Below are 11,590 nucleotides of genomic sequence, written 5' to 3' on the forward strand. Positions count from 1 at the left end.
TTGATCTCCTGCAGTGTCCTGGCCTATTTTGCATCAATAAATAAATTGTTATGAATGAATTTTTGTACATGTCTGGCCCAGTAATTTATTAAGACTATAAATGGAAAAAAATCATATCTTCTATTTCTTTATTTTCATTATAATATATATAAATAATAAACATAATTGTAGACAATTGTTAAAATTTAATTGAAAGGGTTTTATTTATATTCTTGAGAAGTTACTATGATCATAACACATTATTGACCTCTCATTGACTAGCAAAATTGTGAAACAAGATAGTTTATAACAATTATAAGAAATAAAACAAACAGCAAAGATATATAAGTTGACCATTTTCCTGTGCTTAAGTTTTATCTAAAAACAGAAATTATTTATCAAAGGTCTTATATTCCTATTTAGCATTGCCACTGACTCACTAATTGCTCTAGGCTAGTATCATCTTCTATACATAGTGCAACAGAATTGGCAATTATATTAAATGTGATAATACATGGGATCGTACATTGTATAGTCTTAACCTGGATGTATGGCATGCTCACCGTAGACAGATGCTAGGAAAGGGACAATGATCATGTTTCCTGGATGCCTTAATTACAGTTGTAGAAAAACCCATTGCTTAGAGAATTAGAATTGTGGCCAAATCCTTAATCTTCCTCTTACTCACCTTGGGGAGTTATTCACCTGAGTGCCAGATTCCTTGTATGTAAAACGGAGATAATTCATTTACATCTCCTTTGATTAGTTCAAAAAATAAAAAAGTAAACTTATGTCAAGTGCTTAAATCAGTGCCTGGCACATGGAATATGCTTATCTGTGAGCTTTTTCTAGTCCTCTTTCTCCCTGTTCTTCCTTCTGCTCTTCTATCAACAGATCCTGAGTGGAAGATGAAGACAATGAAGTTATTCGGGAAAGGGAGCCGAAACTACTCTGATGATGGAAGGAACAGCAACAACTAGGTCTCACTCATGGCTTTTCTAATGCCTTCCCAAAAGTGAATTTAGTCTTCCTACTTATACTTTCTTTCTCACCTTGTTAGGTAAGGTGGCTCGTTTTGATAGAGTAAAGACCAGAGTGTTAATTCTAGTCAAGTTTGACTAGCTGTGAAACACTGAATATTTCCCTTAAATACTACTCTAGGATTTAATTCCTTTAGCATTAATAAGTCTAACAATTTTGCGGATGTTGAATAAGGAGTAAGAAGTCGGGCAAGAAATAACTAAGGCAATAAACAGGAAAAGTATGCCTCCTACTTCCTAAAAAAGTCTATGGAAGAAGAAAGAGAGAGATCAAATCTGATACTCATCCTTGATTAATTCATAAAATATATCCTTAATTAAGCCCTTAATTCCAACTAAACCTCTTGATGCACTGACAACTATAGAGCACCATCTAGTTTTGGCCATTAGAACTGCAACTGAGTCTTCTGATTTTCTAAGATCTGAGAAGTAAATTCTGAGGAGCGAGGACAGATAAACACACTTTTTAGTGTTTTAAAATTTTTTAATTATTAAAATTCTAATTATAGCCATTGATTTCCTATTCCCTCAGAAAAATAACCATGCTTTTCTAAAGCCGATGTTCATTTGACATATTAGAGTTTCTTATGAATAAATAAATGATCCATGGTTAAATATGAATATAAAACAGATCATTATATCAAAGTTTTATGTATATTTAAGACAATGTCGGTGCTTCTGTTATGAACCTATTTTTTTTCCAGCGCTTATGAATCAGTTGCATAAATTTACAATAAGTGTAATCTTGGTGTATAATGAACTCAAGTATATCTTAGAAACAAATTGTTAATAAAATCAGTGTTTTATAAAAAGAACTAGATTTCATTTAACCTTAAATTTTAATTTCAAAAACATATCTTAATCTTGAGTGAAATATCGTTAGGGTTCTCTGAAAATATTTTAAAATAAAGAATGCTCTTGCTATATTCACTTTTCCTTGCCTTAGAGATTATTTTATATATTTCAGCTAAAAATATATAGGTCAACTTAAATTCGTCACCAGTTGGGTTTACTGTGCATATGTAACTAGTTAGGAAAAATTTGAATGAGTGGAATAAAATTTTTGCAAGAAGGAGTTTTTAAAGAATGAGAATACAGATTGATTTAGTTAATATGTAGTCCCTTTGTAAAAAAGATATCCTTTGAGTTTGGCACCTCACCAAGATATTTATGTTATATCTAGATAAGCTTTTAAAATACTCATTAGCTACCATGAGAATTATCACCTGTAGTGTGACAAAAATCTTTCAAAAAGTTCACATAGAAAAAAATATGACGAGTAATCAATGCTTCAAAATCATAATACTTTGAATTTATATAGATTTGTGGTAACTCAAAACTCTATTTAATAAGTCACCTGTTTAAAAAGAAAGGATAATTTCTCTGACAGAACAATATTCTTTATGTGTGAGACCACTTTAACCTCTATCGTTTCTATTCTTCAGTTATTCTACCTGTAATTTAAACTATTGAGATATCATTGTTCAATGGATATTGGGAGAAGTGAAGCCTTAGTGTTCAAGCTATGTAGCTTTGAAGATTTACAGAAGCTGAAACATCACCAGGTAAAACTGAACCTGACCAGAGGCAAAATAAACCACCCCTTCGGTGTAGTCACTTCTACCACACCCTAATCAATTTGTCCTATGCCTCCTGACCTAACCACACCCTACTCTAAAGAGGATTCAACAAGTTGGTCAGTTATTCTTAAATGATCACATTTAGTCAGGAGCCAGCCCTTTGAGGTCATATCATACTGTTAGTTTCCATAGAAACCATATTTCCAATCTCTGAAATATTGGTTAGGGTCCTAATTCAAAGCATCCATTATTGAGTCAGTTTGGGGTAAAAAAGCACACGTATCAATCAGAAAGTAAATACAAAAATTAAAGAAAGTCTTCTATAAGGGATTTAGAAAAAAATTCTCATTTTTTTGTATTTCTAATAATTCTAAGAAATATATTCTTGGAGCACTCATTACACCAATGTGTTATAGTTCATGTGTTATAGGAATAAAATTTAAAATAATCTTTAGGCAGTTATATAAGACAGTTTCTGAATTGTACAAAAACATAAGATGAGAGCAATTCTATTTTCAAGAAAAGAATATTTACAAATTAAATTATACTTTCAAAAATAATATATTGGATAATTCTTTGCAAATTAAAATACATGTTCATATTTGTAAATTAGTTAACATATAGTCCTTGACATTTCATTTTTTTAAGATAATAAGGGGATGCATCAATAGAGAACCAAATGCACAAACACATCATAGAACTTTGATCAATTATCTAGTCATTTTTCTTGGGATCATGAATAAGCTTACAACATCTGACCAAAAAGACTCTTAAAACAAGTATGTTTTGAGAACTTCTTTTGCTCTATATTTTTAAGTTGGATCATGTCTCTGGTTATTGCTGGAAGGAGTTTTTCTCTAATCCTAAATTTCTCCAGGGATAGCAAATTTCTATTAGTTAAAAATGTTAATTGCTAGTGATATCTTGAAACTAAAGGTGTTTCACGACAAATGTTTGAGTTTTATAATAATATAACTATTCAAGTTTTGAGTTATATGGAATCTTGTCATTTAGTGTCGATTTGCTATCAGAAGGTGACCAGACAGTGGGAAGAGGAAGAGAGGAAAACAAGAAGGAAGAATTGGCTAAAGTACAGAGCTATAAGTGATGCCATGGCCAACCTGAGCAGTAAATCGTGGCTGACGGTATGGGTAGAATGCTGGCATGGCAGAATGAAATACATCATCTTACATCTGAGAAATACGACAGCTCTGTTGTTGTGTCAGTTTCCTGTTGGTTTCTATTTCTTCCCATCACATAGAATCAGTAACAGCACAGAGCTATAGTATTTGATCAAACATTTTCTGTAATAGATTTATATTTTCCATGAAAATAAAGTCCAGGGAACATAAAAATTAAACCCAAAATACTATGGTTAATGGAAAAAGTTAAATCTATCAAGTGAAATTTAATTTTTGCATGCTTTATATCCCCTTTGTATCTATTGTAACATTCAGGAGTTCCAGAATTTAGGCTTACCTAACAATTACGAAAAGATTGGTCACATGTTCATATCATCTTTATGAATTTTCAATCCATTCCTCTATCATTTTAAGGCTAGAGTCCACATTTTCTCATTTTATTCTGTTATAAATTTATGCAGGAGATGGAGTTTTCTGTTAATTATTGGATAAGATACAAATCATTCAAATTAATATATGTACTAACATATACTATTAAAGAATGTAGACAATTACAGTTTCTTTGGTCTGCCACAGTATAAGCTGAAGATAGTGTAGTGGACATTTATATTCTTTTCGGCAGTCTAACACATAAATTCCTTTACCATGTTTGGGAATTCTCACCACATGAAACTGAACCCTTCCCCCACTGTAAAAGCTGAAAGTATGAGATATTCCCTTTCTCAGTTAAGTGTACAATGTGGGCTGCAGTAGTGTGTTTACCAGGCTATTTTTATTGTGTGATTTAGTCACTGTGTCTTGTATAGTTTCAAAGAAGTGGGGCGAGATACTCAGTATTTGTTTAATAAAACCATTTTCTGCTTACATCAAATGGAATTAGTTTCATGTGCTGAATAATAGAGCAAATGAAGAGGCATGGTTGCAGACCATAATTCATTATGGGAAAGAACAGCCTGGTTGGAACTGAGAACAGTGAAAAGCCAGCTTATATTAATTGATAGAACTTCAGGATCTCACAGCATCAAATTATTTACTAGGTTGTGTGAGATGAGATAGATACCCATTGAAGATAAGACTTTGGGGAATTAAGTGGCCAATCCCCTGGAGCAGTACGAAGGGCATGAAGAATTAAAGGACTACGGGGGGGGGATGGTTATTTCTAATAGCAGCATGAAGTTTATACAAAAAACAATGACAAGGTCAAAGCAGATGACCAAGAATAGTTCTGCTCCACATTCACAGAGCAATTTTATGCATTTGTCTGATTTTGTTCTCTGGACATATATTTCCCTCAAGGAAATTCACAGTGGGAAGGGTGCCTGATAGAGCATTAATATTGACTTTTCACAAAATGTCCAACTTGAATTTTGCATTATTTTCCCTTATATTGGAAAGAATCAAACAGATACCATTAAATGATAATTAAATCCCGCATAAGTGAGGAAGTAAGAACACATCTAAACCTTAAGTGTGTTCAAATATCCAGGTCCGAGTAAGTGTATTATGTTACTGTTGTGACCGGAATAACCAGACTCAACCTGAGTGCTTTGATTATAGAGGCAGTTTATTAGCCGGCGGCTGTCCTTCCAAAGGAGCAGCCCCGAAATGCCAAGATACAAGGTTTTTAAGCCCCAAATCCCATTCCTCATTCTGTCTTAAACACAAAGGTCCATCTTTCTCCTATTCACTACCTGTCAACCCACTGGTCAGGTGTGCAAGCGGGGAGTACAGAAGCAGAAAGCTTGTTGTTAGAATGTTATGTTTCTATGGGTGATTGCCTATGTTCCCATGGGCAATAGCCAGTGTTCCCATAGGCGATGGCCAAACAGTAATTTTCAGCTTATATACAATTGATTATTTTTCACGCCATGCAAGCAAGCAGAGTTACACAGGCTAAAATTGGCAGTTAGCGTATGAGCTCATTGTTACAAGTTTCATGATTAACAGAATGTGGTTAGGGGTTCCAGAAACTAGGCCTAAGGTATAGATTTCCTTTGTCTAGTTTCAAGTTTTAATTATTCTTTAACCCTTTCACATTTCAGCAGGCTATTACAGTTACTAGTTAGGCAGGTTAAGGTCTTAAGGCAGGTATTAGTCCTTGAAAATGCAGGGTAGGGTAAACGTTAGGACCAATCGCAGTGAGTAGAAAGCTGAATACAAGCACACAGAATTTGAAGACTGGAGGAAGTCAACCAAACTGCAAAGATTAGCCCCAATGAGAGGAGCAAGTGTTTAAAGTAGACTCAAGCAAGACTCAAGCAAGCACTGACACCAGACAATTTAATTTCAAATGCAAGGTAAGTAGCAAGGGAATCTAGTTATCTAATTCAGAAGTTAGCAGAATCCCTACCCTTTGACATTTCCTAGGAAAGGAGGACTTAACAATAATTAGCTGAGTCTCTGAAGCCTCAACCACTGGCTTGGGTTCAAGTTGGTATCTCAAGAGCCTGTGTTAGTTAAGATAACAAGGGAACTAAGATAACTAAGGATTAATATATAGATATGAAAGTGGGCACCCAGCTTGATAATCCAGGCCTATATAGAAGATAAGTGGGAAATACAGGATTTAATATTACCTGGTATTAGGTATTAAATTGTGCTATCATAGGTAACTGATAACACAGAAGTCTCAGAGCAGCACAAGAGTTGTGACAGTGCAATCAAATTCTTGATATAGGAAACAAGGCTGTTTCCAAGCATCAGATAACAAAATTCCCCTCTTAAACTGTAAAATCTGACTCTCATTGATATTGATATTGATTTTAAAAATCATGTGACATCAGTGACTAAAGAAAACGAAACAAGAAAAAGATTTTAAAACTACCTCAGAGTAATTCTTGAAGATTTTGTCATCATATTTCAGAGACCCGAGAAAATGGGCGTGCTGCAGAAGAACAAAGATAAGTAAACGTAGCCTCAATTTTTGAAAAAGAACAATAGATAAATTGTTAAAAAATTAAAATGTAGATTAAAAATAGAAGTATTGATCTTATATCCCACATATGAGTGAGATCTTATGGTTCTCGACTTTTTCTATCTGATTTATTTCACTTAGCACGGTAATCTCAAGATCCATCCATGTTGTCACAAATGGCAGTATTTCATCTTTTCTTATGACTGAGTAATATTCCATTGTATAAAACTGAAAGCAACAAATGAACAAGACAGAGACTCATAGATATAGACAGGGATGTTGATAATGGGATAAGCTATGTATGGGTGGGGGCAAGGAGTATATGGAAAATCCCTGTACCTTCTCCTCAATTTTGCTTTGAAACTAAAACTGCTCCCCACAAAAAGTCTTAACTAATTTAACTAAACTTGAAAAAAAAAAATAGAGGTAGACCTTGCTTCCTAGAAAAAAAGTCCATTTGAATCATTAAGTTAACTTTGGGGAAACAAAGTAGTAAATATTACATGAATTAATGTAATTCATGGGGAATTGTTAACTTTGGGGAATTGTTAACTTTGGGGAAACAAAGTAGTAAATATTATATGAATTAATGAGTCCCTTAGGTAAGATATGCCAAGATAATATCATCTGCTTTTTTAAAAAATAAGATTTCTAGACTGATGGTAGATAAAGTAAAAACTAAATGTGTAGTGTACCTTGAATTGAGTCAAAGCATTTGATTCAAACCTTTCTTGATAGTCTCATAGAAAAGATGATGAAAGTTGATTGAGAAGTAATGTAGATATCAACAGTGTAAATTGTTTAAAAGATGTTACACATTGAATATAAAGTTGAAATATACTTTTTTCTAACTATATGTGTCCTCAAATATCAAGGATATTATTTAACTTTTTCTAAAAAATTTAACTTAGGCCAGGAGGTAGGTCTATGAGGGAGCTAATGCAATGAATTTAAAAGTATACATATATATGTATAAAATCATCAAATAACATCATATTTTTCTATTTCAAAAATAATTTTTACATCTTCATCACAGTTATTTCCGTTAAGTAGGCTTTGATGGGGGAGAATCAGATGGAACTGAAATTTTTATCTTGCCTTGGCCTGCATTTCATGGCACCCTGTGTTCTTTTTGTTAGATGTGATACAATAGATAATACTTTTTCCAACATTCTGAATTTCTCTTCTGAAAACAGGACCACCTGGAGGATATCTGCTTTCTCTTTTTACAGGTTCTGATAAGAATGAACTTTAATGACACTTTCTCTATTTCTGTGGATGATTTTTGTGACCCAGTTGTTCCTTTTGCTTTGATGTGTGGACATTCATCTTGAGTAGCACACTCACAATGAAGAATCTTTGATGCATGGGTCATTCTGAAACTTTTACCCATTAATCATAGTTCATGCAGACAAGTAAAAGTCACAGATATTGAATGAAACTCCATAAGTTTCCCACTTATCTTTCTGACAAGAGTCTAGCTGTTTACCAGTGAATGTTGGGTGGGAGCCTAAATTGAAATGAAGCTGTAAAAGATATTGTATGACAGTCAGGGATTTAGACAATTTTAGGTTTAGGTCCTAGGTATGTGCCTGTTGCGGGGGAATTATACAGCCATAAAGTTTCACAAGTCTCTTTGAGTCATGTTGATCTATATTTTCTGGGCTCCCAGGATGGACACAACTTAAAATATGCGGCTCTTCCATTTTTCTATTTGCCCCATATGTCTGTTTTTCTACTTCCTCATGTGGTACTCTTGCTTTCCAATCCCCTTAAAGGTAGTCCTTCCCTCAAGGAACTGTCTTTTGGTCTCCTGTTTCCCATTGACTAACCCTCTGCTTTGGTGACCTTATCTAACCTCTTGTCTCTTACCATCTCTTCTATGAGAATGAATCTCAAATCCCATTTTTAGCCCTGACCTCTTTCTCATTCTCCAAATGTACAATTTAAATTGTCTGGGGTGGTTGACAGAACATCCAACTTAATATTGCCAGAAATTATGCTTTACTCTCATACTCTCAATTCTCAGAAACAGAAAGAAAGAAAGAAAGAAAGAAAGAAAGAAAGAAAGAAAGAAAGAAAGAAAGAAAGAAAGAAAGAGAAAGAAAGAAAGAAAGAAATCTTGCTTTTCTAAAAACGTAGGGCTAATCATGTTACTTTCCTGCTTATAATTTGAATGGCTTCCAAAAGTTTGTCTACTTCCATATAAAATTCTTGTCTGATGTCTTGACAGCACCCCCTCCCCCAACTTTTGACTTCATCTTCCACCATTCACACCCGACATGAATGAGGGTGGTTTCAGGATCACTACTTCCAAGTCCCCGGGCACTTGTTACAATTTGTATTTCTGGGGACCAGTCTACATCCTGAAGCAAAATCTCTAGGATTGAAGGCTTGGAATTTTCAAGTTTAAAAACCTTCTTATATACTCTAAAGTTTTAAGACTATTGTCCAAAATTCTGACTATCAAATATGTCCTATGCATTCTTGCCTCCTTTCATTTGTGTATATCCCACCCCCTTTCTGGAATGCCCTCTTCCCTCCAATCTCTACCTATTTAAATCCAACTCATTCTCTGAGAAGTATACATATCACATGCCAGGAGCATTGTAGATGTCCCTAATAAATAAATGATTCTCTTTCTTGGCAAGTTCTGCAACTTCTCTAAGCCACGATCTTTCAATGTCAAATAATTGTTTTGAGCTAAGTAAACCTCAAGGTAATATTTATCTTCTAAATGGTTATTCTTATTTTTATGTCTCTTTTTGGTGCTTATCACAATATACCTAATGTTATTATTTGTATACTTTGTCTTTTTACTTCATACTATAAGAAACTTAAGAGTGCAAACTACATCTGTTCCTATCTACACCCTGCACTGCTTTGCAACATGCTTGCCACATAGGTGATATTCAATAAATGATTGATTCATTGAATTGACTTAAAGAAGGTAAATGGATATTTAATCTTTTACTATACTTTTATATCCTGGGTTTTCCTGCCTTAACTGTAATAATTCAGGCATATGTACATAATTTATATTAAGCATGAATATGAGATTATTTCTAAAAAATTAAATTACTTAGAATTTGTTAATTAAGTACTACAGTGTTGATGGCATTCATTGTTGTATTAACAAAAAAGAATGTGAAGTGTGAGACATGGAAATCAATATTCCATTAGAAGAAGTTACCTTCGGAAGCGTTTTGATAGTTCAATGTGTTTATAATACTAATGGTTCCTTAACATGCATAATAAATCAACTGCAATACAATTTTATCAAAGAAAAAGCTTTACATTTACCACCTGAACAACAATGGGGGTTGGGGGTTAGGGGTGCCAACCCATGTGGTTGAAAACTGACCACCCAGAAACTTAAGTTGTCCCTTGGTATGTATGGGAGATTGGTTCCAGGACTCTGTGCAAATACAAAAATCCATGGACGCCCAAGTTCCCATATAAAATGGCATAGCAATGTGCAGTGTCAGTCCTCTGCATCTGTGAACTCCTCTCAACCACAGATCACAAACAGTACAGGTATTTTTTTTTTTAAATCTGCATATAAGTGGACCAATGTAGTTCAAACCCATGTTCAAGGGTTAACAGTATTTGAAGTAAGTCAACACATGTAAGTTAATTACATTGAGTTCTGAAATGCAAAAATTCCAAAAGAGATTATGTTTTATACTTAAGTATTTTAAGAAAAGCATCTGAAATTCAGTCTGCGGATTTAGAGGCTGTCAAGAGATTTGGCCATTTCTGGGTATACACAGATATAAGCAGATATATTTTCTGATAATGAGTAAATATTTTCACTGAATTCAAGAAAGAATTAATTAAATAAATTGTACCAGGGAGAATGATGATCAAGTATAAGGAAGAACTTGATAGCACTATGAAGTCTAATTTATAAAGTCTTAGAAATAACATTCAACAAAGAAAGTATATAAGATCATCATAAAAGATGAAAAGATTGTTCTTTTCAGTTTATTTTTTGCAAAGGGATCACAAACATACACCACCTATGCCATGTGTACAGATATAAAATAGGGCTTATCAGGGGAAAACTTACAGATAAAGAAATAGTACAGAACACACAAATCACTGAGAAATCATTATTCTGTGGCTTAGGCCAGGCATAGTGTGCATGCACCATGCCTAACAGTCCAGAAGAGATGCTCCTCCTCTAAGTTCTCCAGATTTATAGGGTAGAGGCTCAGGGAACATTTATCTGACAATGTAACAGTGAAAGCTGTTTAAGTAATGGCCTTCTTAAAGAAGGATAACCACTGAAAGCCAGTGGTCGGTATCAGCATGTCCTTCAGTTGTACTAACTCTGACCTGCAGAAACTATGGTCTGATAAGCCACAGAACAGGAAGAAAATAAGCCTCTAGGACCATTCAATTTTATCTCTCAACAGTCAGGCTCTTGGGGATTCCTTATATCTACATACCTCCATCAGTTTCAAATGGCTCCAGGTTGTAGTATTTTCTGCAGTGTCCTTGGGAGTATGGCAGTTCCGCAGCACAGTGCTAGCCAAGATGGAGTAGCTCACTACACTTATCTCTCTCACTGATTAAAACCAGAAACTTTGGACAAAATACAAAAAGAAGCTACCCGAGGACTCTGAAAAGTAATTAATAGCAGATTGGAGAAGAAAGTCAAGAGTCAAAGAATTGTTAGTTTAATGAAGTTGAGATTCCCGGTTTTTCTTCTTTTCTTTCTTTCTTTCTTTCTTTCTTTCTTTCTTTCTTTCTTTCTTTCTTTCTTTCTTTCTTTCTTCTTTCTTTCTTTCTTCTTTCTTTTTCTTTCTTTCTTTCTTTCTTTCTTTCTTTCTTTCTTTCTCTCTCTCTCTCTCTCTCTACTCTCTCTCTCCTCTCTCTCTTTCTTTCTTTCTTTCTTTCTTTCTTTCTTTCTTTCTTTCTTCTCTTCCT

The sequence above is a fragment of the Pteropus medius genome, unplaced genomic scaffold (assembly GCF_902729225.1).
Source record: "Pteropus medius unplaced genomic scaffold, Ma_sr-lr_union100, whole genome shotgun sequence".
NCBI classification, from domain to species: domain Eukaryota; kingdom Metazoa; phylum Chordata; class Mammalia; order Chiroptera; family Pteropodidae; genus Pteropus; species Pteropus medius.